At 38.9% G+C, this 27,984-nt stretch overlaps 1 protein-coding gene across 11 annotated transcripts in view; it reads right to left on the bottom strand.

Annotated features, from left to right (window-relative positions):
* Nucleotides 1–27,984, bottom strand: part of FOXP1 (forkhead box P1) — a 495,633-nt gene that overhangs the window by 412,221 nt on the left and 55,428 nt on the right. For 9 of the 11 annotated variants that reach the window (XM_060202871.1, XM_060202866.1, XM_060202864.1 and 6 more), the window contains exon 2: nt 18,919–18,981. The gene's annotated coding sequence lies outside the window, so the exon portion shown is untranslated. Of the gene's footprint in view, nt 1–18,918; nt 18,982–25,620; nt 25,765–27,984 lie in introns of those variants that run through there. The other 2 variants (XM_060202867.1, XM_060202865.1) reach the window with 1 other exon arrangement.

The raw sequence follows: 27,984 nt of genomic DNA, 5'->3' as shown, positions 1-27,984 counted from the left end.
CAGGTGGCGCCAAGTGCAAGGACTGGCATAAGGATCCCGGTTCGAGCCCCCGGCTTCCCACCTGCAGGGGAGTCGCTTCACAAGCAGTGAACCAGGTCTACAGGTGTCTACCTTTCTCTCCCCTTCTCTGTCTTCCCCTCCTCTTTCCATTTCTCTCTGTCCTATCCAACAACGACATCAATCATAACTACAACAATAAAATAACAAGGGCAACAAAAGGGAATAAATAATAAATAATAAAAAAACTATAGTGATATATATGTGTGTGTGTATTGATATGTGGTAAGAATTGTCATGTGTATGTGAAGAAACATGAAGTGATGCATTCTGAAAGAACAAAGAAAGAATATGAATATGTAGGGAGCAGTCCTCCTGATCACCTCTACATCCTTGTTAAAGAAAGGACAGACTTAGTCATTTCCATGCAATCTATGAGATACAGTGACAGCAAGGTCATTCTGGCCAGGTATCCCCCAAGCAGTCAGCCTCTGCTCCCTCAAAGCATATGTGCACCGTGGAAGAGTTCTCCACTTTCTCCAGAAAAACAGGAAGCTTCCTACTCTGCCCATCTCTTTCCCTCTCTCCCACTTCTCTGGCCTTAGACACACTGAATGCAGTTTCAACCATGTTCTTTACTATGGATATCTAGGGCACAAGGCTTATATTCCTTGACTGTGATCTTTGTGGCTAAGTTCTATAATAAGACCATGTCCGAGACAACACATCTCATGCATAACCCTGGAGAGCTTTCTTACACTATTCTAGTCATGTGATTTAGGTTTTGAAAAGCGTATGAGTCCCAGGACTCTCCATCAGAAAGCACAGCAGTACTTGGGCACCCATGGCTTCACCTTTTACAGTTTTAACCCTTTGATCTAAGCTGTCATGTAACTAAAAAGCTGATTCAAATTCATAAAAGTGAGGGGCCAGGAGAGCACTCGCCCTGTAGAGAGCATGCTTTACCATGTACAAGGTCCCAGGTTCTAGACTCCAGCCATCACAGAGGAGCACTTTCACAGGGGAAGCTTGAGGAGTAGTGAAACAATGCTGAAGTGTGTCTTCATCCCTCTCTGTGTCTCCCTCTAAATAAAGTCTACCTACCAGAAGTGGTTAAATCCTGTAGGGGTGAAGCCCCAGCAAAGAAGGGGGGGAATTCGTAGAAGTGACTCGAATGTTTTTCTGTGGGAACACAAGCCTTTGTTACCTTGTAATCACAGATGGGAGATAACTCAGATTCTAGTGTTGTCCTTAAAAACTCAAATCAAAGAGAGGTGGGCGGTAGCGCAGCAGGTTAACTGCACTGGTGTAAGGATCTAGGTTCGAGCCCCAGGCTCCCCACCTGCAGGGGGTCACTTTGCAAGTGGTGAAGCAATTCTGCAGGTGTCTATCTTTCTCTCCTCCTCTCGGTCTTCCCCTCCTCTCTCAATTTCTCTCTGTCCTATCCAACAACAATGACAGTTATGACAACAATAACAACTACAACAAGGGCAATAAAATGGAAAAAATGGCCTCCAGGAGCAGTGGATTCATTGAGCCCAGCGATAACCCTGGAGGCAAAAAAATAAATATAAATAAATAAATAAATAAAAGTCAAACCAAAGCTATCTCATCCTTAGAAGAAAATATTAGCAGAACTCTCTTCCATCTAAATTTAAATCCAGTTATAAAGAAGACTAAAACAAAGACAAAACAAACAAACAAAAACCAGTGGGACTATATCAAATAAAAAATCTCCTCCATAGCAAACGAAAAAAATCACCCAAAGAGACCCCTTACAGAATGGGAGGAGACCTTTATATACCATACATCATACAAGAGGCTAATAACCGGAATATATAAAGAGCTCACCAAACTCAGCAAAAAAAGAAAAAAGATATATATATAGAGAGAAAGACCCTATTCAAAAAAGGGGAGAGGATTATGAACAGGATATTCACCAAAGAAGAGATCCGAAGGCCAACAAATATATGAAAAAATGCTCCGAGTCACTGATTGTCAGAGCAATGCAAATAAAGACAACAATGAGATACCACTTCACTCCTATGAGAATGGTCATACATCAGAAAAGGCAGCAGCAACAAATGTTAGAGAGGTTGTGGGGACAAAGGAAGCCTCCTGCACTGCTAGTGGGAATGTAAATTGGTCCGACCCCTGAGGAGAGCAGTCTGGAGAACTCTCTGAAGCCTAGAGGTGGACCTTCCCTATGACCCTGCAATTTCTCTCGCGGGGATATAAACACACTCACTTGAAAAGATTTGTGTATACCTATGTTCATAGCAGCACAATTTGTAATAGCCAAAACCTGGAAGTTACCCAGGTGTCCAACAACAGATGAGTGGCTGAGAAAGTTGTGGTAAATATATATATACAATGGAATACTACTCAGCTATTAAAAATGATGGTTTCCGTTTCTTTACCCTATCTTAGATGTGGTTGAAGGAATCATGTTAAGTGAGATAAGTCAGAAAGAGAAGGATGAAGATGAGAAGTGGCTGCCAGCAACAATGGACTTACAGTGTAGGCCCTTAGCCCCAGCAATAACCGTGTAGGCAGGAAAAGAAAGAAAGGAAGAAGAAAAAAAGAAACTTATCAGGCTAGGGTGCTTAGGACTTATGTGTTCCTTTATGCTGTGCATGAAGAAACTACTTAAAGGTCACGTACTAGGTGAATAATTCTTTTTTTTTTTATAAATAATTTTCTTTTGTAAAAATATTTGTTTATTCCCTTTTGTTGCCCTTGTTGTTTTATTGTTGTAGTTATTGATGTCGTTGTTGGATAGGACAGAGAGAAATGGAGAAAGGAGGGGAATACAGAGAGGGGGAGAGAAAGACAGACACTTGCAGACCTGCTTCACTGCCTGTGAAGCCACTCCCCTGCAGGTGGGGAGCTGGGGGCTTGAACCGGGATCCTTAGGCTGGTCCTTGCGCTTTGCGCCACATGCACTTAACCCGCTGCGCTGCCACCCAACTCCCATTCTTCTTCTTTTTTTTTTTTTAATGTGGCTTCAGGAAAAGATTCCAGAGCCTCCAGCATAGTCAGGATCACTATTGAGCAGTCTCCTAAGATGGATATTTTCTATTATTTATTTTAGAGTGAGAAAGAGACAGGCTCTACCATTCATAGAACTATGCCTAGTGTTATCCATGGTGAACCCAGGTCCTCACACCCAACCAAGCATGTGCTCTACCAGGTGAGCTATCTCCTAGAAGCTAAACATTCGCTTTTTAAAATCTTCTCATTTTATTTTTATTTACTTTCTTGATTAATATTATCATTTATGTATTAATATTTTTACCAGAGCACTGTGCAGCTCTGGCATATGGTGGTGTTGGAGATTAAACCTGAGACTTCAGAGCCTCAGGCCTGAGAGTCCTTTTTTTGAATAACTATGATGGTATCCTCACAACCTTGAATATTGTTTTATGTAAACTGCTGATAATAGAGAAAGTAAAGAACAATAATAATAATGACAACAGATATCACAATTCTTACTATATGCCTTCTACAAAATGACGAATTTGTCTTCGCCATAAAGCAATGAGGTAGAATCGCCTCTTTAGTAACAGAAGAGACTCCCTATAGAAGTGAATGGCCTGGTCTTCTAGAATTTTACCAGTCAGATCTAAGCTGCAATGAGGCACTCTGTGTTCCCTCCATGGGTTGTGGCATAAGAACTACTATCTAGGGGGCTGGGTGGTAGGGCAGTGGGTTAAACACATGTGGCACAAAGCAAAAGGACAGCTTAAGAATCCCAGTCCAAGTCCCCAGTTCCCCACCTGCAGGGAGGTCGCTTCGCAAGGGGTGAAGCAGGTCTGCAGGTGTCTACCTTTCTCTCTCCTCTCTATCTTCCCCTCCTCTCTCAATTTCTCTGTCCTACCCAACAACAGCTATAATGACAATAACAACCACAACAAGGGAAACAAAATGGGGAAAATAACCTCCAAGAGCAGTGGATTCATAATGCTGGCACTAAGCCTCAGTGATAACCCTGGATGCAAAAAAAAAAAAAAAGAAAAAAGAACTGCTGTCTCTCCTAGAACAATACTCCTCCTTTACCTCAGTGCCTAACTTTCTTCAGCTTCACCTCTTCAAACTCTGTCTGGAGAGAGAGAGAGGAAGAGAGAGAGGGAGAGAGAGAGAAACAATCTAAGGATTAAAAAAATAACCCAAACAAACAAAAAAAACTTGTGGATTTCGCCTGTAATGAAAGAATTAAGTAGGGAAAGTCAAGAGATATACACTGTTTTCACTGTTGTTTGGTTTTTTTTTTCTTTCCAAAGACTTAAGTGAAAACAAAAAGTATTGAAAGTCCTTGTGGACAAAGATATAGTGAAATAAACATTCTCATCAAGTATTGGAAATAGTATATAAATTGATGCATTTTGGAAAGGAAGATGCAAGGGATACAGAAAAATCAGTAAGAATGCCACAAATTGTTTCCTTTCTGGTAAGGCATTTCCCTCTTTACACTATAGATTTCTTTTCTAAAGAAATCGCAACTTAAAAATAAAGGAAGAAAAAGAAATAGAAACTGAAAAACTTATGTGCACTGATTTCTGCAACATAATACAGAGTAAAACTGGGATCAATCTCTGCTAGCATCATAATTCAACTTTATGACATCCAGAAGGGTGAGATAATATTCAAGATGCCCTTAACTATTGTTAACTACTGTTTCAATGCATGGGAAAAGGCTCTCCATGTAATGTTAAATTTAATGGATATGCAAAACTCCATTTAAGATATGGTGCAATTTAGCTAAGTATATTTACATCCAATGAAAAAAGAATTGGGTAAAATGTATGTTATTCTAACCACTGCTTTATTTTCCAATCATTTCAAGTCCATTGGTTTAGATTTATGATCAGGAAAAAATAAAGTTCAAGCAAATTTGCTATCCTAAATTCTATTACTAATAACATAATAGAAACTTAACCAATGAAAAGTTATGATCCTTTGTGATGGCAATTCTACACTGTTCTTTAAGAGTTATCCCACAGAAGGAAAGAGAAAATGTTAACCTAATTCCAGAAGTAGGGGGAGGCAAAACCTCAGAACTTAAGGCATTGAACCAACCACGCAGTTTGTAGCTAAAAAACAGAAATAATATATATATATATATATCACTCATTATCCATGCCTGTGTGCTTTGGCCTCTGGCAACACAAATGTTGCCTGGGAGATGCTGATTTGTAAGATTCAGTCTGAGGAACTGGCAGGTGGTTCAGCTAGTGGCATATATGTTGCCATGTGTGAAGACCCAGGTGGAGCCCCAAAGCCACCACATGGGAGTGTCTGCAGGGGGAAGTCTCACAAGAGCAGGGAACAATGCTTAAGCAGTATATCCCTTTCTCTCTTGGACTCTGTCTCTAACCTTCCCCCTCTATCTGAGAGGAAAGAAAAAAAAAAAAGAATCAGCAGGAGAGACAGAGTTATGCAGGCACTGAGAGTCAGCAATAACCTTGATGGCAAATAAATAAACATCAGACAGGTAGGTAGAAGCTACCAGCAAAACAGCTCACCTCAGGCTAGAGTCTGGACTCCATAGCATTTGGAGGAAGCTTTAGTACTTTGGTTTCTTCCTTTTCTCTCTGCCTTTTTCCTGTCTCTTTCTGTTTTAAAAAGTCAGCCCTGAATTGTAAAATCCCAGACGACAAAAGGAATAAAGAAGGGGGGGGGGGGGGGTAAGGAGAGAAGGGTTAAGGGGAAGGGAGTCACACAGATAGGGGCAATGTGGACACAGTAACTCTCAAGCTACACAAACCATTCTACCATAAGCAGCTGCTGGCCAGCAGAAACATTCTAACTTTATACACATCTTTAGCAAATGGTCTTGTTAAGGGGCTTGGAGACAGCTCCCTCAATAGAGCCCACGCTTTACCATGCACACAGACCCACATTCAGGCCCCTGGCCATCATATGCAAACACCATGCAAAGGGGAAGCTTCCTAAGAGGCAAAAAAATGCTGTGGTATCTTTCCTCCTTTGTCTTCCTCTCTGTCACCCTCTATCTGGAAAATGAAAAGAAAAATAAAAAAAGGAATATGCCAGGAGAAGAAGAATCACACAGGCTTGAATTCCTAGCAAATTCCTGGCAACAAGAGAAAAGAAAAAGAAAAAAAAAAGATACTGGGCTGGGGAGACAGCATAATAGTTATGCAAACAACTTTTAAACCTGAGACTCTGAGCTCCCAGGTTTAATTCTAGCACTACCATTAAGACAGAGCTGAGCAGTGCTCTGGAAGAAAAAAGGGAAGGGGAAGCAAGGAGAGGGGAAATTTAAGTGAGGCCACCTGTGAAATTTCTGTAGATTCTGCCTGTAGTATCATGCTGTCTTACTGTCTTTTAATGCTATTTCATCTTGAGAAATACACTTATTATCTCCCACAAAAAGAAAGCTTTATTGTCCCATCCAATACCAACTCAATGCTATTTAGTATCTAGAGACAATTTATTTTGTTGTTGCTGTTGTTATTTTGTCTACAATTTCCTAGATTTTGGATGAGCAGAGAAAACTAAAAAATGTGTGTGTGTTTCCAACTTGTTAGATAATCCAGAGTCTTTGATGCTCTTAGCTAGTATGAAAGGTAGATGAACTCACCAAAAGACTATCTAGATTATTATCTGGTAAAGGTGAGAGACTGAGTGTGGTTCAGGGGCAAACTAGTACTTTACTAATCTGGATACCATGTTAACCACACCAAGCAGTGATGTGCTTTAGATGATTAAAAAACAAAAGTCCTCCAGTTAAGATGTGAATTCATCACTCTTTAACCTCTGTCTTTCATTTAAACTTCACAACAGAAAAAAATATTGGTGGCCAGGGAGATCCTCAGTGGGTGGTGCACCTGCCTTGCCATGAGTGAGGCCCAACTGAAGCCTCCAGTTCTGTGGGAGTTCTGTGGTGTCTCTCTGTCCCTCCCTATTTCTAGCTGAAAAAAGTCATTCTGGAGTGGTGAAGTTGCACAGGCAGAAGGCCCCTGTGTGACCACTGATGTATGAGTAAAACATTGGGTTCCAAAATGCATCAAAAGGAGGTAACTTGCAGAAGCCACCAAAAAAGGTTAAGTTTTTCTCTGGCCACTTTGCATAGGCTGTCCTGTGACCCAAACACCACAGTTAACCTTCTGACCATATGGGGCTGCAAGATAAATGGATAGAGGAAGAATTAATAAATAAATAAGAGTGCTGAATATGACCAGGGAGATAGCACCAGCAACCCCAGGTTCCATCCCTGGCACCACCATAATCCAGAGATGAACAGTGACTTAGTTAAAAAAAGCAAATAAAATTTGTAAAAAAAAAAAAAAAAAAAAAAGTTCTTTTTTCAGTATAAAAAGAAGGGAAGTGCTAACCAGGCACTAGTTCTGAAAAAAAAAATCCCTTATTAGATTGGTAAAAGTATGAAACCAGAAATCAGTATATATTACAGGAGTAAGATATATGTATTATCTTTTTAAAAAATTTGTTTATTATCTTTATTTATTTATTGGATAAAGACAGCCAGAAATCGACAAGGAGGGGTTGACAGAGAGGGAGAATGACAAAAAGACACCTGCAGCCCTGCTTCACCACTTGCAAATCTTTCCCCCTGCAGGTGGGGACTGGGGGCTTGAACCTGGGTCCTTGCACAATGTCCTATGTGCGTTCAACCGGGTGTGCCACCACCTGGTCCCAATCTGTATTAACCATATATATGGTTAATATATATATTATAAATAATATATATCATTATTATCTATACAATATAGTACATATATACTCTCTGTATCTATACATCTATATGTATTATGTTATCTATCTATATCTCTATCATTTTACATACTATGACACACATTATCAGTTGTGCCTGTATATCTTCTTACCTACATACAGTCTGTCTTTAAAACAGTTTCCACAGTCATTCCTCAAGCATGAGCCTGATCTTGTCCCACATCAGAGTCCATTAAAGGCTCTCTCCTTCACTGAGAGTCTAGACTAAGACAGCCTGAGAGCTATTGCCCTACTCAGTCTGGCCCTGTTCCTAACCTTGTGTCCTCAACTACTCTCTCCTTCAGCCATATTCACCAACCTCTCTTTTTATAACCTGCCCAACTGTTTCTGCTTCACATTTAAACCTAACCCAGGTCCCCCTAGACAGAGCTCTACAACCTTCCCCTTTAGCAATCTGCCCTCCCCTCTCCCCTCCTGTATTTTGTCTACAGTACCTGTGTGCACTGTTTACTGTAATATGTTTCCCTGACTGTTTTTACCACCAGAACCATGAGCACAGGGCTTGTAGCTCACTGACATATTCCTCATCATCTTAAGCAAGGCTGTCTATTAGAGATATGGCATTAATTGCTTGATGGCATTTTGGCCTACTATGATAGTGGCTCCAATAGGCTATACCATACAGCCTAGCTGTACAGTAGACTATAATACCTAGGTTTTATAATCACTAGTTTTATAAACTCTTAGGATGTTCACACAATAAGAGGATCATGTTAGGACACCTTTTCTTTTCTTTCTTTCTTTTTTTTTTTTTTTTAGGAATGTATCCCAGTTATTTTATTTTATTTTTTTAAATATTTATTTATTTTCCCTTTTGTTGCCCTTGTTGTTTTATTGTTGTAGTTATTATTGTTGTTATTGATGTCATCATTGTTGGATAGGACAGAGAGAAATGGAGAGAGGAGCACAAGACAGAGAGGGGGAGAGAAAGATAGACACCTACAGACCTGCTTCACCACTTGCAAAGCAACTCCCCTGCAGGTGGGTAGCTGGGGACTAGAACTGGGATCCTTACGCCAGTGCTTGAACTTTGTGTCACCTGTGCTTAACTCGCCGCACTACTGCCCGACTTCCTATTTTATTTTATTTTATTTTATTTTATTTTATTTTATTTTATTTTACTAGAGAGCTGCTAAGCTCTGGTTTATAGTGATATAAGGATTGAACATGGACCTCCAACCTCAGTGATGAAAGCCTGCTGTGAAATCTTCCTACTCTGGCAACCTTATCCTGAAGTCATGTCTGACTGCACAATGCCCGTCACATATGTAATGGTGACCATACTGTAAAAGTAAAAAAGGGGTAGTTGAAATTAATGATTTTAAAGTGGTTTCCTGCTTCTAATGGTTCAACTTACAATTTTTCTTTTATTATTATTATTATTTTGCTTTCAGGGTTATTGCATTCATGGTGCAGGACTCAGTGCCTGCACCATGAATGCACTGCTCCTGGTGGCCATTTTTCCCATTTTGTTGCCCTTGTTGTTACCCTTGTTGTTGTCATTATTATTGTTGTTATCATTGCTGCTGCTATTGTTAGACAGGACAGAGAGAAATCCAAAGAGGAGGGGAAGACAGAGAGGGAGAGAGAAAGATGGACACCTGCAGACCTACTTCACCACTCGTGAAATGACCCCCTGCAAATGGGGAGCTGGGGGCTGGCACCGGAATCCTTATGCTGGTCCTTGCACTTCGCACCATGTGCGCTTAACCCGCTAAACTACTGCCCGAACCCCAACTTACAACATTTCAACTTAAAAGTTGAAAGGGGAAATATCCCTAGAAACTGAACGAACTTTGAAATTTGATCTTTCTCCAAGCTACCAGTATGTGGTACAGTGCCCTCTGGAGATACTGAGCTCCCAGTGATCATGTCACTGCTCCCAATGGGCTGCACTGCTGTCATTTTTAACCATAGTATTTTTGTAAGAAGGGTCTTTTATGAAATCCAGGTTAATAAATATAACCCCAAATATGATCTTTCAATATGCAATCAATAAAAAATTGTTACTTGAACATTTTTCTTATTCTGTCCCATACAAAGTCTTCAGAATAATTCTTGGATTCTACACTCAAAACACATGTAAATCTGAAATAACATTTCAAGTGTTCAGTAGCTCTCAGGGCTTGTGGTTTCCATGCTGGATAGAGTAGATCTACTCTATACACAGTGAAGACATCCCTAAGCACATGCACAAATTGATTTTTAAGCCCATTCATGGGTCCCCATGTCCAATCTGAATATCACTGGTATAAAGAAACTTTAAAATTATGCAGTCTGCAACAAATGAATTTTAGGACACTCTCTCTGGTCTCCTGAGATTGTGCAAGATCTCCTGAAAGAGAACTAGACTTCTAGAAAGAGAAAAAAAAAAAAAAAAAGGAAAAGAAGAAGCCTTGAAGAAATGTTGAGGAATTCAAAAACCAAACCAACCTATTTATTGAGATTATTAAAGTTCATGCAAAGGAAACTTTAGAGGGCTGGGCAATGTTGCACCAGTTTGAGCGCACAGATCATGAAGCAAAAGGACCCAGGTTTGAGCCCATGCTCCCCACCTGTAAGTAGGAAGCTTTACAAGGAACGAAGCAGTTCTGCAGGTGTCCCTCTTTCTCTTTACCTCTCAATTTTCCTCTGTCCTATCTAATGAAAAAATAAAGAAAAAGGAAAAAATGGCAGCCAGGGGTGATAGTGTAGGCACAGAGCCCCATAGATAATCCTGATGACAACAATAGAGAGAAATAAAAGTTCAGTTTAACACATTGCACTGTCAGATAATTAATAAAACACATAGTTAACTTTTTTTACATTTGACAATATAAAATTTTAAGAAAAAAATTGCATGATTTTAGAGGGTCTTTTTCTTTCTTTCTTTCTTTCTTTCTTTTTTTTTTTTTTGCTAGAGCACTACACAGCTCAGTCTTATGGTGGTGACAAGGACTGAACCTGGGACTTTGATGTTTTGAGCATGAAAGATGAAAGATTTGCATTACCATTATGCTATCTTCTCCACCTGATTTTTTACACTTTAAAAAGAATAAATTTGATAGGAGATTGGGTGACCTTGAGGTGGTATGACAAAAGAGTAGATTTCAATAGATCAGAAGAACTCCGCATTTTTCATGATTTCCCCCATTTCCATTACATGCAAAGTTCATGAAAATCTAACCATCTTAGATCAAGGAACACATTTAGATGATCAATCTTTACTAACCACTTATGAAGTATCACTCACCAATAGCATTTTATACAGATACCATAAACTTCACCTCACAACCCAGCACTGGGCAGAAGCAGTCATTATAATCACCAATTTTTAAAACACACTCAGAATATGTATTCAACCACTGTTCTACCATTTATTCCTTTTTAAGGCCTTGGCTATTATTGACTGTAAGTGGGCATGCAGTCATGGTTAAAAGAGAGGTGCCACTCTCTGTAGAGAAGATTGGGCCAGTCTGAGTTTGTTGTTACTGCTTTTGTTGCTTTTTGGTATAATTAAGCTCCAGATTTCCTACTGAGATTTTGGGATCGCCAGGGCAGGTACTGAATACCTTCTAATTCATTGTCACCCAAACTGAGAACTTCCTAAGGTGTTGAAAGTGAGTAGTTGGAATATTTCTACCTTTGTCAGATGGGACTGCAAAAACACCTCTTCAGAAAGATGAAGGGTACCACTCATGACTAGGTTTTGTATTATTTGCTTATTCACTCTGCAAAAGATGGCTACTTGTTAATGGCTGCAGATTCTGTCTTTACTGCTAAATATACCTTTATGTACATTTCAACAAGTGATTTCTGCTTGAGAATGAACTCTGTTGAGCATATTTCTCTGGAAATCAAGATTTAATTTTTTTTTCTTTGAAACTAACATTCAAGAGAGACAGCTCTTGTTTACAGAGTAACTTGGTTTAGCATTATGGTTAACAATGTTTAAAAACAGCTAACTTAAAATGCAAACATTTAAATTCTGATGTTTAACTGTTGTGAGGCCAAGTCAGTACTATCGAAATAAAAACAGTAACTTTCCCCCCAATTCCATCTTTTGAAAGAATATTTAAGTCAGCATTATGTTGGGTTAAGAAGTAAGAACCCATAAAACTCTGAGGTTCAAAGACAGGGAATAATTTAAATGCAGTAGATGAACATGCTGGGAGAAATTAGTCACAGAAGACTATAAATTGTAGAATTTCTTGTATGTGAAATATCCAGAAGAGTTAAGCATGTGTAGATATATACTATGTTAGCTGTTGCTGAAATTAGGCTGAAGAGTGTAACTGTCAATGAATATAGGATTGGGCTGGCAAAGGAGTTCACCTGGGTAGTGAGTTAATAGTCACACAATTTAAATGTGGACTTCTATAAAAAAATTCATTTTGAGTAGATGTAACAGACTATTATTCTCATTACCTAAATGTCAAATAAACACACACTTTCAAGAAATCAATTTATACATTCTAAATGACTGAGCAGACATTTTAGCTTTATTTTTAACAAAGAAATAATTTTTAATCTGCAAGAGAAACTGAGTTAAGTATATAAAGTTGTATTTTTATGCCTAGACCTAACATGATGTTATTCAGGTAGTATGTGTAGGGGAGAGTATTTGCAATGATTACATTTTCTTTTTGATTATCTTTTAACTTCCTCACAAATAAATCGACTATAAAAACATAACAAAACAACTGAACCAGTACAGAAAATGTGAAGCTTGAATATACCCAGTCCTTGAAAATAACCACTTAGTTATAATCTATATGAGACTTAAAGATTATCATCAATTTCCAATGCCATTCAGAATTCAATACATGAAAATGAATTTTTTTAAATTGGATTTGAAATTTAAGCAGAAATACATGCTGGTACATCGTTAATGGTGGGGTAAAGCCAGGAGAAATTGGCAACATACATCTGCAATTAATGCTCAACCACGGCAGCGATGATAGAAAGGCATGAGTACAGTCAGCACCAGAGCAAATTCTCTTTTTAGCTCCAGTCATAATATTCTAGATGACCCTGGGTAAGTTACTAAGGATCTAAAGGACCACTGTCACAGTTTATCAAGTAGGGAATAGAAATTTGCTGGCTCTGGGGAGTCGGGTGCAGCATAGCGGGTTAAGCGCAGGTGGTGCAAAGCACAAGGACCGGCATAAGGATCCCAGTTCGAGCCCCTGGCTCCCCACCTGCAGGGGAGTCACTTTACAGGTGGTGAAGCAGGTCTGAAGGTGTCTATCTTTCTCTCCCCCTCTCTGTCTTCCCCTCCTCTCTCCATTTCTCTCTGTCCTATCCAGCAATAATGACAGCAATAACAACAATGATAAACAACAAGGGCAACAAAAGGGAAAATAAATAAATATAAAAAAAAATTTAAAAGACTTAAAAAAAAAGAAAGAAAGAAACTTGTTGGCTCCTTCTCAGGAATACTGGCAACCTGATTTATCTTGTAAACTACTCAAATCTACCTGGAGAACAACTGTATCACCATCAGGTATAACAAATATCATTTATGATTCTTAAGCTCTTTGAATTCAAACCTGATACATATCATCATCTCACTTTCTGAACTTCATGGCTACACTTATGCACAGAGCCAATAGTTTCCAGTGTGCTGACTGATACAGGTATACTTAAGTAGGTCAACTACCTTATAGATTCTTAATGAAACCCAGACTTCAAATATGGGGCAGAGAATTTTCTCAGAATTTACTAGCATCTGCAACCTACTTCCTTCTATGTTGTTTTCATGATCATTGTTGTACAGTACAATCTTTTCGTTGTCTGAGGTCTGCTCATTGGGAAGAAACACTACAGTATACATGAATACTTTTATCACTTCTGAATTTTGTATTTTACACATTTTATTTATATATAGGACCACATATATAAGAATTAGTTTTTAAGGATCACTGAATTACTTTATTTTATATAGAACTTATAATTATTTGACTACACTTACTTCTTTTTTTTTTCCCTTCTTTGTTTTGTTTTTTTCTAGATAGAGGCCAAGGCAAAGAAAGAGTTAAAGAGACCACAGCACTAAAGCTTTCTTCAATGGAGGGGAGGTTGGGCTTGAACTGGGTAGTATGCATGGCAAAGCACTGTGCTATACAAGGGAACTATCCCATCAGCCCTGGAGAAGCTGACAGGCCACTATTGGATGGTTTTGCTTATATGTGGAAGCTACAAAACTGGAATATATTACCCTGCCAAATAATAATAATAGTAATAATAATAATAATGAGGAGGAGGAGGAGGAGGAGGAAAGAAAAGGGAAAAAAGAAACAGTCTCTATTGTCGTTAAAATTCGGGGCTCCAGCAGGCCGGGCTATGCTTCACATTGGTTTGCCCCACCCCAGGTGGTGGTTTAGTTTCGCGCCCCCCCTTCCCCCCCGCCCCCGGAGCCCCCTATGGACATGCAGAGTTCTTGGCGCAGCTCCCGGAGAAGGATGCAGGACAGATCTGTGTGGTGATTGGTTTGGGTTAGTTTATGAATCGTTGTTCGTGAATAAAGAAAGATAGCTTCTCAGCTCAGCCGTGTGTCTCTGGTCATCTCTGTCTACCGCCGCGAAGCTAGCCCGGCCTGCTGGAGCTCCGAACTTAAACAACACTCTATGATTTTGTGAGAACTTATAGTAGTTACCATTGGGGTGGTGAGGGCATGTCGGTGATAGGTGTGCTAGGAACTATAGCCTGTAACCCTACAACCTAGAAGCTTATTCGCTGTCGCCGCCACCACCACCCCCCAAATAAAAAAGCTGGAGAAGAGAGTCAAAACACAATATATAATCAACAATGTAGAAAAAAAAAGTAAGTAATAAAATGTTCCTTGGGGCAAAGGAAAAAGAATTGCATTTAAAAATAAGCCACTCACAAATATTGAAGTCTAAAACATTACAGGGGCCTGGTGGTGATACCCTTGGTGGGACGCACATGTTAACGTTCAAGGGACCAGGTTCAAGCCGCCAGTTCCTATCTGTAGGGAAGAAGCTTCACAAGCAGTTGAGCAGGTCTACAGCTGTCACTCTCCCTCTCTCCTCCTCCCTCTCAGTCTCTCCATTTCTATTTTTTTTAAAAAATGATAGATTTACAAAAATCTTACTCTCAGCTTCTGACCAGTCAAATTTAAAAGAAAAAGAATACAGATTCATTATGTAAGTGACATTGTATCATTAAAAGATGTATCAGGCCCCATGGTGGCACACTGGTTGAGTGCACATGTTACATTGAGCAGGGACCCTGGTTCAAGTCCCCGGTCCTTAACTGCTGGGGGCAAGCTTCACAAGTGGTGAATCAGTGCTGCAAGTGTCTCTCTTTCTCTCTCTCTCTCTCCCTCCCTCCCTCCATCCATCTATCTATCTATCTATCTATCTACCTCCCTCTACATCTCAACTTCTCTCTGTTCTATGAAATAAAATAAATATAGATAATTTAAAATATATATATTGGGAGGATGAGATTTTCCTATGTTTTTAAAACTACAGTTGGGCTCTTAGCCTACAGGATATTATATAAAGTAGCAGAACGTGTCTTAACAGTCATTATAAGGAAAGTACATTTTCCTCTGCACAGACAACCATTTTCAGCCAAAGCTAATAAACAAATTTCTAGAAACATATTTTGACCATATGTGCTCTTAGCTTATTATTATTATTATTATTATTATTAGTTTTCAGGGTTATTGCTAGGGCTTGGTTCCAGCACTATCAATCCACTGCTCCTGGAGGCTATTTTTTCCCTTTCATTGCCCTTGTTGTTTATCTTTGTTGCTGTAGTTATTATTGTTGTTATTGCTGTCATTGTTGCTGGATGGGACAAAGAGAAATGGAGAGAGGAAGGGAAGACAGAAATCTGCAGACCTGCATCACTGCCTGTGAAGCGACCCCCACTGCAGGTGGGGAGCCAGGGGCTAGAACCGGTTTCCTTATGCTGGTCCCTATGATTCGCGCCATGTGTGGTTAACCTGCTGTGCTATTGCCTGGCCCCCAGCTTATTGTTTTTAAACATTCAGCTAGAGCCTATGTGTCCATATGCTTATTACAGCACATGCTGTAATAAGGATGGGTATCAAGTCGAAAGAAAAATAGCTCATAACGGCAGGTGATTCTGAAGAAGGCAGTGAAAGCTGATTGAAGATGACCTTATTCAGAGTTGTAGGAAATAACACAATTCTCAAACCAATATTTTTAATCATTTTTTTTCAGTTTTGCTTAATTGTAAGTTTTCGCTTCACCAGAAACGTTTGCTAACATCACATGGTAATTTAAACACCAGGTACAACTTTGCATGAAGAACATTCTGAATAAAAAAGTAGCTTGCACTACTCTGGGATCAGAAACCAGGAGACACAATTTACAGATAACTGTGGCAGAGACCCAATAGACCACCAAAGGAAAAAATACACACACACACACACACACACATTAACAGATCCTTGGAACAGAAGATACCTTCATTTTTAAGACTGAAAAAAAATTAATCTCAGGAGCCAGATGGCACCTCACCTGATTGGGTGCACCTGGTTGAGCATACCAAAGCACAAGGACCCGGGTTTGAGCAACCACGTCCCCACCTGCAGGCGGACACTTGCAAGTGGTGGAACAGAGTTGCAGGTGTCTCTCTGTCACTCTTCCTCTCTATCTGCCCCATCTTCCCTCTCAATTTCTGACTGTCCTTACCTAAAAAATAAATCAAGATAATAAAAAAAAATTAACTTCACCAAAATGAAGTTTGTCCAAAGTTATTCTCTAACTTGGTAACCCCAATTAGTGTTTGAAATCAACCGCCTTTGCTGCTAGGATATCTGAAAGGGAATGTTCTCTCTGGAGTACATCCAAGTGCTTGCAAAGGACATTTAACTTAAATATTATAAATGCTAAAATGAAGTAAACTGGGCTTTTCTTGTCCAAAACAAATATAAAACAAACAACTATAAAAGAAATCCTGGGAGTTGGGCGGCAGTGCAGTGGGTTAAGTGCATGTGGCACAAAGCACAGGGACCCGCATAAAGATCCTGGTTCAAGCCCCCAGCTTTCCAACTGCAGGGGAGTCGCTTCACAGGTGGTGAAGCAGGTCTGCAGGTGTCTATCTTCCTCTCCCTCTGTCTTTCCCTCCTCTCTCCATTTCTCTCTGTCCTATCCAACAACGACAACAATAATAACTACAACAATAAAAAACAAGGGCAACAAAAGAGAATAAATAAATAAATAAATAAATATTTTAAAAAAGAAATCCTATGCCTATACTGTGTGTTCTGGAACCCCCAAATCCCTATTGAGAGTAAAATCAAACCTGATCTAAATGCCTCTGTGTTATCAAAGTCACACACACGAGCACACACACACAATTTTTTTTCAACTAAAAAAAGTAAGAAAGTCCATATCTATTTGTGAGACTGTCATGCATTTAGAAAGGACTGTCTTGCATTAGAAAGTAACAAGAAATGTTAAAGAGAAAATGGGGGGGGGGGAAATGGACACTCCTGCTGGTGGGAGTGTAAATTGGTCCAACCCTAGTGGAAAACACGGTCTGGAGATTTATCAGGACACTAGGAATGGACCTGGGGATGGACCTACAAAAGCCAAAGCACTTGTAAGAATAAGTCTGTGTACACCTATGTTCAAATCAGCACAATTTGTAATAGCCAAAACTTGGAGGCACCAATATGTCCAACAACAGATGAGAGACTAACTAAAATTGTGACACACACACACAGACACACACACACACACACACACACACACACACACACTCATACTACTAAGCTGTTAAAATGATGAATTCACCTTCTTTGCTTCATCTTGGTTGTAACTTGAAGACACCAGGTTAAATGAGATAAGGCAAAAAGAGAATAAATACTGAATGGTCTCAATTATAGGAGGGACTTAATAAACTGGGACAGGGAGGGAGAAAAGACAGAGAAATATAAACTGGGTATGGTGCATGTCATCAAAGCAAAGGACTCTGGGGAAGAGAGGAAAAAGAGGGGCTGAAGAGACTCTTGGATTCCTGATGCATAATGATTTCAAAAGATCTAGGTTATAGGTGAGAAATTTCTGCAGAGAACTCTCATAGCGAGATAAAAAAAGAAACTGCACCAATGTGTCAATGACTGCACTATAAACCATTAACTACGACCACCCCCAAATAAAAAGTAGAAATTTTTGAATGCAAAATTAATCAGGACATTCTTTAACAATAAATAAACAAAAGTCTGTAGTTCATAAATTCATAAACATTAACTTACTGAGATCTGAGCAACACTATTGTGTGCCAGACCAGAAAGGAACATTTTTTAAAATAGACACAAATCTACTAAATCAAATAGAACTATTATTGGTCAGATTCAAAGCTAAAGTAAAGATATACTACTTGAAAAAAAAAATGAGACATCAAAATGCCTGGCAGGATTAACTAAGGTAAAATGACCATAGACCTCACCACAGAGATACTTGTGGAATCCTGAAATATGTAGCATCCATCACCATTTTTACCAGAGAGCTTTTTTTTTTTTCATCCCCCTTCCCAAAAGTGAATTTGAAGAAATTAAATCTAGCTTTGATTCATCAAACTGCATTAGTCTCTGTGAAAACTTCTAATTTTAAAATCAAGTACTCATTTGATTTTCAAGCAAGGTCAAGAGAACACAGCAGCCTGGAGCTGACATCACGGGGATCTGCCCCACGCCACTCAGCAGTTACATCAATGTGGCGCGTTGCTATGGCGCCTGACTATTAATTTCTGAAAGGAGGTGATTATAAAGCCGCCAGATGAACATCAATCGGATGACACCACTTCAACACAGAACACTGGCATGCATTACTCTTGTTTGCAGCAAGTTAATTTTATGAATCACCACTTTTGTGATGTGAATATTCCTTTCTAACGTTAAGCTTTCAACAAGAAAAAAAAAATCATCCATTTTCAACAAAGAGGAAAATTTTTGTTATATGGGGGAAGTGAATGTGATTCTGTGAATCATTTCTTAAAAGATAATCTTCTCTTTGAAGACCTTAAAAAATTTCATGCATACTTATTCACAAATAGATGTGCCTGATAAATATACAGATTTTCACAGAATGAACTTAAAATGCCTAGAAAGTGACAGGTAAAGCCTTCGGATATAATTCCACTAACCACTGTTGCATTTACCTTTATTTTGGCTTCTGTAAAGCAATCTTCAGTTATAGTCACCTCAAAAGGTCACTTCTTGCCCTAAAAATAAAAGAAAATATCAGAATGCTTATGTCAAGAGAGAGAAGCAGTCACCTAATTGCCTAGGACAGATGCAAGCAAAACAAGAAATGTGCTCAATTACATTTATTGGCAGTGTATTTCAGACCTGCACTTAATCTGGCCCACATGCCTTTGAGTTTTTTCAGAAGGCAAAATCCATTTAGATGGGAAATGTAAAGGTGGAACATTTTATATACTGCTGATTATTTTTTTTCTCATTTTGTCACCTACCAGTGTATTTTCAGGGGGAATATGTGACTCATCGACCTTGGTTGTTAGAAACTAGCCTGCTATTTGAGTATGGCTCTCTTTGGTTTCAATCCACAACATCTCTGATTTCATCCTATCACAGATGCATTTCAGAAGAGAAATCATTTGTATAGACAAGATGTTTAATGACAACCTGGACTTTTTAAAATGAATAAAAACTTGATAATTTTGTGTTTGGGGTGGGAAGGAGGGTTAAATTACTGGGGACTTCTGTTCGCAGGAGGCTTTTTGTTTAGTATGTATCTAGCAGATCTACTAAGTTAAATAAAAATGATGTCTGTCCAATAAAATAAACAATTGAAATTAAGCTTCCTAAAGCACAAAGGAAGGATAAAACACATGACATGTTTTATCCCACATCCACTCCTGCATCTGCATACTTCCTTATGCAAAACAGTGTGTAATCCTCTAAGAAACATTACAAGCTGCCTCTTTCTGCCCATGTAACTGGGATCAACATATGGCACAAGTGAAAAAAGAGAAACATTTGTTTATTAATTTAGATCAAGTAACTAACAGGGTACAGGATGCACTCTACATCCATTCACCAAATGCTTGTGGGATTTTTTTTCAAGACAGCAAAATGTATCATCATTTTGCTAAAAATGTTAACAATATCCTTTCGCCGTCTCTTCAGCATAATACGTAATGAAGTGGTTTTGATTTTATACAGAATATATCCCAGCTTATCCTTCTGCTGTTGGCCCTGAATGTGGGAAGGCAAACATCACCGAGAAGAGTTAAATCTTATTTCACCAGGGCTAAAAAATTGAAAGTGGCACTTTGGTGTATACTATCTTTGAGGAATTGATCCAAGGCCAATTTATGACATTTCCACAAGCAAGTGTATGCAGATTCTTGCCATTAAGATTGGGAAAAATGCAGGCTCTGAGTGAAATCGTAATTTTCATGTTTACTGTAAGAGGAAATTGGAGGTTTTCACCATAAATGTTCATCGTTTGGGTGGGGGAAAACCCTGGCTCTGGGACCTAAAATTACTATTTTGCAACCTGCCTAAAACCTTTTTTGTGTTTTGACACAAAACAATTCAAATTGAAAATGAAAATGGTGCGCTTTACTGCTGATTTGTGTCCCCAGGACTGGTTTCTCCAATGGTGAGAACCTTGCCACAGGGCAAACAGTGATAAAGAAAGAAAACAGAACAATGATAAACAGGTCCTCAAGGAATGAGGTCTGCAGAGTGGACTGAATCCAGACAAATAAGAAGGCTCATCAGGTATAAAGAACAACAGTATCTGGCCCACCAGGAATCCCCACCTCCATCACACATCTGATCTTAAGTGGAAAGTAAGTGAACTTTGGTAAGACAACTACATTCCAGGCAGGAATGACCCTTCTGACTTTGTTTTGTAACACTGCCTCACAATGTGAGCCCACTCTACTAATTTTCATGTTTCTCTATGGAGTGGTGTCTCTTTTCCTGTGCCTGACAGTCAGATCTATAAGATTAGACTTTGCAATGCAGAGGAGATTGCTATCAGGTAGGCCTGGCAAACAACTAGACATTATTAAAATTTAATTTTCAAAAAAACTGCTGAAAATGCCTACTTTGAATAAAGCTATCTCTAACACTGTATCACTGTAGTCAAAGCTGTGGAACATTTTAAGGTATTAATTTGGACTGCTCCCCCCCCCCCCCATATGAGACACAGTAGTACGTGGATGCAGAGCTAACCTATAAACTGGATGAACTTACAGATTTTACAAGTACAGTTTCCCTCCCGGGAAAAATAAATAAGAATTACAAAATTATATACAGCTGACCCTCTAATTTAGCATTGCAAAAGCAATACTAAATTGGTCACATTTAATTCCTACTAAGATCTAAAACAAACAAACAAACAAACAGAAAACCAGGCAGTGTAATACAAACCATATTTTTCTCCATTTTGAAGTCCCATAAACTTGAATGCATATGCATACTGGACCACTCATTAATTTATTTCTGTTGATTTTAGATTTTATTATAATTTAGCAAGGTAATCTAAAAGATATTTTTCTAGCTTTGCTGAGATTTTTTTTAAAGATTTATAGTTCAGCAGCTGTTTGCCACCATGCTTAAATGAAACGAAATGTGTCAATAGACAAGAAAACTAGGGAGTAGTACTGAGGTCTAAGTCTGCATTGTTAATAGCTTAGAAATATCAGAAAGCAACAACTTAGAAAAAGATCTGCATTTGTTTTCCTGAAGCATTCATTATACATTGTTTCTAAGGTTTTATTGGCTATTAAAAAATCACAGGTGTCTGGTGGTGGCACACCTGGTTAAGCACACATGCTACCATGCACAAGTACACAGGTTCAAACCCCCACTCCCCACCTGCAGGAGGGAAGCTTCAGAAGCAGTGAAACAAGTACTACAGGTCTCTCTCTGTCTCTCCCACTCTATCTCCCCCTCCTCTCTCAATTGCTCTCTGACCTACTGAAGGAAGGAAGGGAGGGAGGAGGGAGGGAAGAGGAAGGGAGGAAGGAAACAAAGGGGAGGAAAGAGGGACTGCTGGGAGTGGTGGATTCATCAGCCTGGTGGCCAAAAAATGGATTTAAAAACTATCACTTCTGCTTATCAGCTATCACAGTTATTTGCCTGCATGCTTACTGCTAGCACAAGAGCCAAACTTAAATTTCAATGAGTGTGTGAAGTTTTTAGCTAAGAACAAAGAAAGAAGGAACTGCCTCTAGCTACTTAAAAAAGTCACCAAAATGACTACATTTTCCACTTCTTCTTCCTGAAGTTTCCAATTGGCTAAAGATTTTATTTTATTATCTTTATTTATTGAATAGAGACAGCCAGAAACTGAGAGGGTATAGGGGAGATAGAGAGGGAGAGAGGCAGAGACACCTGCAGCCCTGCTTCACCACTTGCAAAGCTTTCCCTCTGCATATGGGGACAAGAGACTTGAACTTGCGTCCTTGCGCACTGTGATGTGAGTGCTTAATCAGGTGTGCCTGGCCTCTTGACTAAAGAATTTAAATGTGAGTCAGGAACACAATATACTTCCCTTTTGTCATTCTGTATACAGTTATGGTCCTATGAACACTGGTGTTATTATTTGTGTGCGTCCTTTTCATTACTGTCTGCAGCATTTTTACATATCTGGTGCTTTAGATGACCATAGACACTGACTGAAGTGTCCAAATATCAGGTATGATCCCTAGGTCAGGAAACTGAATGTACCCTCATATACTTCCTCCACATCTACCTCCTACCAGGAATTTAACTCTGTAGATCACAATGTGTCAGTGTCATGCTTCCTACGGCAATCTTTTGCCCCTAATTTAATCTGCTGGTACATATCCCACAGTGACAACTGCTATGATGTAGCTGAATAGTTTCATAGGTAATATATAATAATAGGTAAATTTTGAGGTGTGACTTCATTTCATAAAAGTAAAAAATGAACATTATAACCCTCTATTTTCCCACTAAAATATTCCCTTTCACAAGCTAAAGGAAGTGATCTGCATCAGGATTTCTATATTATCTTTCACTACATACAAATACACAAAAATCATATAATACAAAAAAAGTGTAAAAGTAAAGGACAGTAAATATGTTTCATTTCAAACTTTGGTCCAGAAAATGCTGTCTGAAAACTTATTTGTGTTAGTATCACTGGCATGTACAAAAGGGAGAAAAGGTGGCAGGTTAACAGTAATTTGTTTATGGCTAGAAGACTTTTTCTTGAAGTTCAAGAATGTGTATATTCAAATACCCCAAACCTTTATGTTATTCCAATCAAATGACATGTACATAATCTGAGAAAACAGATTCAAGTGGTTTAGCCGTGAAGGGATTTCTCTCTTTAGTTAGTGAACTTTAACTGGGTTGGGCTGACATATCTTGCTTTATGAAAGATTTCTCAGAAAAACAAGCATATCCACACAACTTAAGTAAAAAAAAAAATTATCATACAAAGGGTTTCTGTACTCATGAAGACAAGAAAATTCTCTCAAAAAACAACCCTGAACTGCTTATGCTTAATAACTTTTTTTTAATGCCTGACTCAAGTAGAGTTAGGTTTGAAAAAGAAAAAGGAAAAGGAAAGAAGGAAAAAAGTTAAAGAAGGAGGAGGAGAGAAACCAAAGGAGGTGTGTGTTTGTGTGTGTGTGTGTGTGTGTGTGTGTGTGTGTGTGTGGCAGAAAATGAAGGGGGTAAAAATCGGGAAAGAAAAGGCAACATGGACTGTACAGGCTTTCCGGAACAACCTGGGACATCACCAAAGCTTGTTGGTTTAGAAATAATGCATTTCTTTGATTTACACTAGTGAAATCTACTTTCAATTCATCATCTCCCAATATCCCCACCTTCTGTGGCAAGGAACATTTTACTTCCTCCTCACTCTCTGAAACCCTCAACAAATATTAGCCCCTAACTTTGGGGTCCATTCTGGCAAGAGAAATCTAAAGTACTGTCAAGTCAGCCCCGTGGCTCAGGGCACCTCCAGCTGAAGCTGGCAGCCTCCAGCAAATCCATAGTGGCTCATCACATTTGGCAACATAAAAAGAAAGAAAGAAAGAAAGAAAGAAAGAAAGAAAGAAAGAAAGAAAGAAAGAAAGAAAGAAAGAAAGGAAGGAAGGAAGGAAGGAAGATTTTTAAAAGCCACTTTCTCTTACCTTACAGAAAAGTAAAACCCTGGTCATGGTCATGTGAAAATATTTTATAGGTATCCTTTAACAGCCTTTAAATGTTGAAACCTAAAAACAATATTTGCTGTTTTCTCTTTGAAGCTCTAACAAAGCCTTTGTTTTAGATTTACCTTTAGTGTGCAATAAGAGTTAATAATCAAATCCATCCCAACCCCCACAAATGTTAAACAAAAAGATAAAAGAAATGCAAATAGCTATTGTCATGGAAAGTTAAAGTACCTGTCTGTATTTTTAAGTGAAAACTATTATCTCTATCAATCAAAATTTAAGAATACAATAGAGCTAATCACAGAAGGTGCTCTGATGGAGTTACTTTTCCTCATAAAAAAAAGTATTTTCCTCTTAAAAACCAAGTATAAAAGTCATATACTTACAATTAGAGAGAGTATTTGTAATTTTATTATTAAAAACCTTCAGCAGTCACACCGTTAATAAATGCTTCTAAGTCTCTAGACTGATTTGTACCCAAGAAGACCCAAGTCCCTACATATTTTAATAAGATTGATGAAATTTTATTTTAATTCTCTGTGATTCCAACCTGTGGGGGAACAGCACACTCTTCTGTTGAAAAGAGTTACTCAAACAGAGGCAATACTTAACTGGTAATGAAAACTCCCTACAGACACAGGCTACAATCCCTACAGCCCCCTCCCCCCCCCCCCCCCCCGCAACCTCTGCATAGGGCATATCTCCCTCAGATGGCTCATGCTTCTTAATTATGGCTATTCATTTGTGAAACTATAACACTATGAGAGACAACAGAATTCTACCATCCTATCTCAAAATGATCTAAGTGCACAACACATCCATTTCTCTCAGTCTGAGTATTTTAATTCACTTAAAAAAAAAAAAAGACTGAATTAGAACCTGAATATAGTGCTTTCTATTAAGACTGTGCAGGAAAGAAAAAGAAAAAAGAAAAGCAAGACCACAGATAGTAAAACAAACAGTTCAAGATTAAAATTCCTAGAGCAAACAGTTAAGCCAGGATGCCATTATGCAGGCTGAGCCTGGATGGATGTCTCTTCCACGATGGGGCCAAGAGGCTGTCATCTTCCCTCTGCCCGCTCCCCCCCCCCCCACTCCAGCAAGATCAGATTTCCTTCCCTCCCCACTGCCTCTCTAAGCATCATGGCAACATCTCTGGTGTGCTATTAATATCAATGAAAAGACGATTCCATTTCCACTAAAGAAAACCCTTCCTATTTCAGCACAGACCTTTGGGAGGACCCTGGCCCAGGAGTAGACAATACAGCAATACAGCAGCAGAGTTTCACTGTCTTTTTTTTTTTTTAAACACAGTTCGCTCTTACACACTGTTTGAAGGCTTTTAGCAAACAATGGCACCATTATCTTCAGGATAGTTACAAAACAGGATTTGTTAGGACAAAGAATAATAAAGCTGTTCTCTCTCTCCCTCTCTGACTCTCTCCCCTTCCCTCACTCCGATTTTCTTCCCTCTTACCCCACCCCTTCAGCCTCAGTTCCCAAGAGCCACTCTACAACAGTCCGAATTTCAGCCACTTTTTCTTAGAGGCACCTGTACTTGTCTGTTTCAATGTTGTCTAACAACCCCACCTGGAACCAACTAGAGCTAGCTGTCAGGAGACTCCTGGAAAAGTAACCTCACAACATTTGTAAAATGAAACAAAAGTATCAGCCTTGACTTCCCACACTTACCCGTTCATGGTGAGTAAAGAAAGCTTTGGGGCCAGAGACGCAAATTTCACACAAGGGAAGAAAGTTGAGTTTGTAAAGGAGAAACTACTGGCCAGCGCTCAGAAGCCTTAGGGCTCTCAGGGCTCCCAGGCTGGCGGCAGTGTGAGGAAGGACTGAAGGTATGTGGGCTAAACACAACAAAAGCCACTGCTTTACTCTAGATTAAATATGCAGGAAGAGGCCCCTTTGCATAAACACAAACACTCAGCAAATGAATAACTGGCTCAAATCAGACGCCTGCTGTGCCTTCTACCTGTCCTCTCTCTGACAGCAGAGGCAGCTAGTTCCAGGGGACAAGGACTAAAGAGGAGACAGTTAAATACTATGTTGCTATAATAACAATTAAAATTAATTGTATTCATTAGTAATTAAGAACTGATTCCTGAGGGGAGGGGGAAGGAAGGCTTCCCCAGCTATACCTAAAAGAACTTGTCAGAAGACACAGTGAAGTTTTCTGTAGCTAGTATTTAGACTTCTAACACTGAATGAATTTTAATCACATTTTTTTTCAGACGTGGTTTAAGGTAAAAAAAAAAAAAACCTAATTTCTCCAATTACTAGCGGATCCTTCCAACTCTGAACCTATAGAAAGATCTATTTAACTACACATAAAATTTTAGCTAAACACACACACACACACACACACACACACACACACACACACACACACACACACACTAAATGACTCATGGATATCTAATTGAGGAGAGTCAACCAAAAAAGAAACTTACCTACATTCTTTAGTTTACTGATTATTTAAAGAAAATAATTAGAGGCTTCCAAAAATCTACCCCAAATGCCTATGTTTCAAATGTTACCAATCCTTGACCATTTATTTTAAAACACTGCCCATATATAAGAAAGGTTGCTTTTAACTGAATGGCTGAAATAACTTACAGTTTTAATCGAATGACATAATTAGAAGCAACGATCGTCTCTATTTTGAAAGAAAACCTGCCATACCTAAATGTACCTTGTCCTCAGAGCCTAGAAATTTAAGCCAGAGGAAAAAGAAGGGCAGGAAGAATTCACTACTGCCTTTCTCAGTGCCTGGAGTCAACTCACACTGACCTCTGACCTCTTGCTGAAAGTCCAGGCTACATGTTAAGTCTTAGTAACTTAATCATTTTTCAATAATTTTTACAGTATCACACGGCATTTTGACTGAAACATAAATAAGATGATGTTCATCTACTTCTCTCTAAAGTCACATAGTTCTTTGGGGACAAATGCAGTCATGCTAGTCTATAGGATGTGTCTCCATCATTAGGTCCTTAAGTGAACCAAAAGGAGTATGGTGCAAAGCCTCCATTGTCCAATCATGCCAGCTCAGACAAATAAAATGACTTTCTCTTTCAAAACCAAGTCCTGCTTTATTATATTCACCGTTTCTAGCTAAACATTTTTCCACCAAAGAATATTACTAACAAAGTTTTTTTCTTTCTTCACAAATCAAGAAGGTCACCATACACATATATGTGTATGGGACAACAAAATTATGTGAGGAAAAAATATGTGAGGGAAATATGTTTCCCTCACAAAAATATGTGAGGGAAACAAAATTAAAAGATTCCCCAAAGCCTCAAGCAACAAAACACACGTTCTCTAAGAGGGGTTCCTACAGAAACTGAAGATGTCTCTTCTGTTCACTATTCTGTATTGAAATGACCTTTCAAATAAGGCATTATTAGATAGCCCACTTTAGCGATCTAACCTTGATGCAAATAAACCATAGAACAAAATTTAATCAGTATATCACTGTGAAAAAGCCTTTGTCCATCCCAATGGAGCTTCTAATGACTGTTTTGGCAGTTCTGGCGGGTAGTTATACTTCCCACTCATCTATATCTCATACTGGTTGAGCAAGCTAATGGAAGTGCTGTTAGTGGAATCCAATATTAATGTTTCGAATCATACAAACCTGAATGCAACTGAATATATTACGCGATTATAGGTAGTATCTGATTCCATAGGTATGAGATACTATACTAGAAATTAATATTTTAATGAGGACAGTGAAATAAAGATGATACTTTAGGTAAGGGATCCATGCATTGTGGGCTAGCTAAGCTCTATGCCACAAGAGTACTGGATGCCAGCACGAACAACAGCACAGACACAGGGATTGGGACAAAAATCTGTATGCAGGCTTTAGATGCTGAGTGACATATACTAATGCAGAGTCAAAGATGCACAAGCGCCACTCACTGTAAGCTTGAGAGAGAGGGTAGGGAGGGAGGTGGGAGGGAGTAGTTGCAATGAGACCTCCAGAAAATAAACAGGGTGTACAGTTTCAAAGGCTGCAGACACAGACATTTCATTGTT

The sequence above is a fragment of the Erinaceus europaeus genome, chromosome 12, assembly GCF_950295315.1.
Source record: "Erinaceus europaeus chromosome 12, mEriEur2.1, whole genome shotgun sequence".
Classification (NCBI taxonomy): Eukaryota; Metazoa; Chordata; class Mammalia; order Eulipotyphla; family Erinaceidae; genus Erinaceus; species Erinaceus europaeus.
This window is presented reverse-complemented; position numbering and strand designations above follow the sequence as displayed.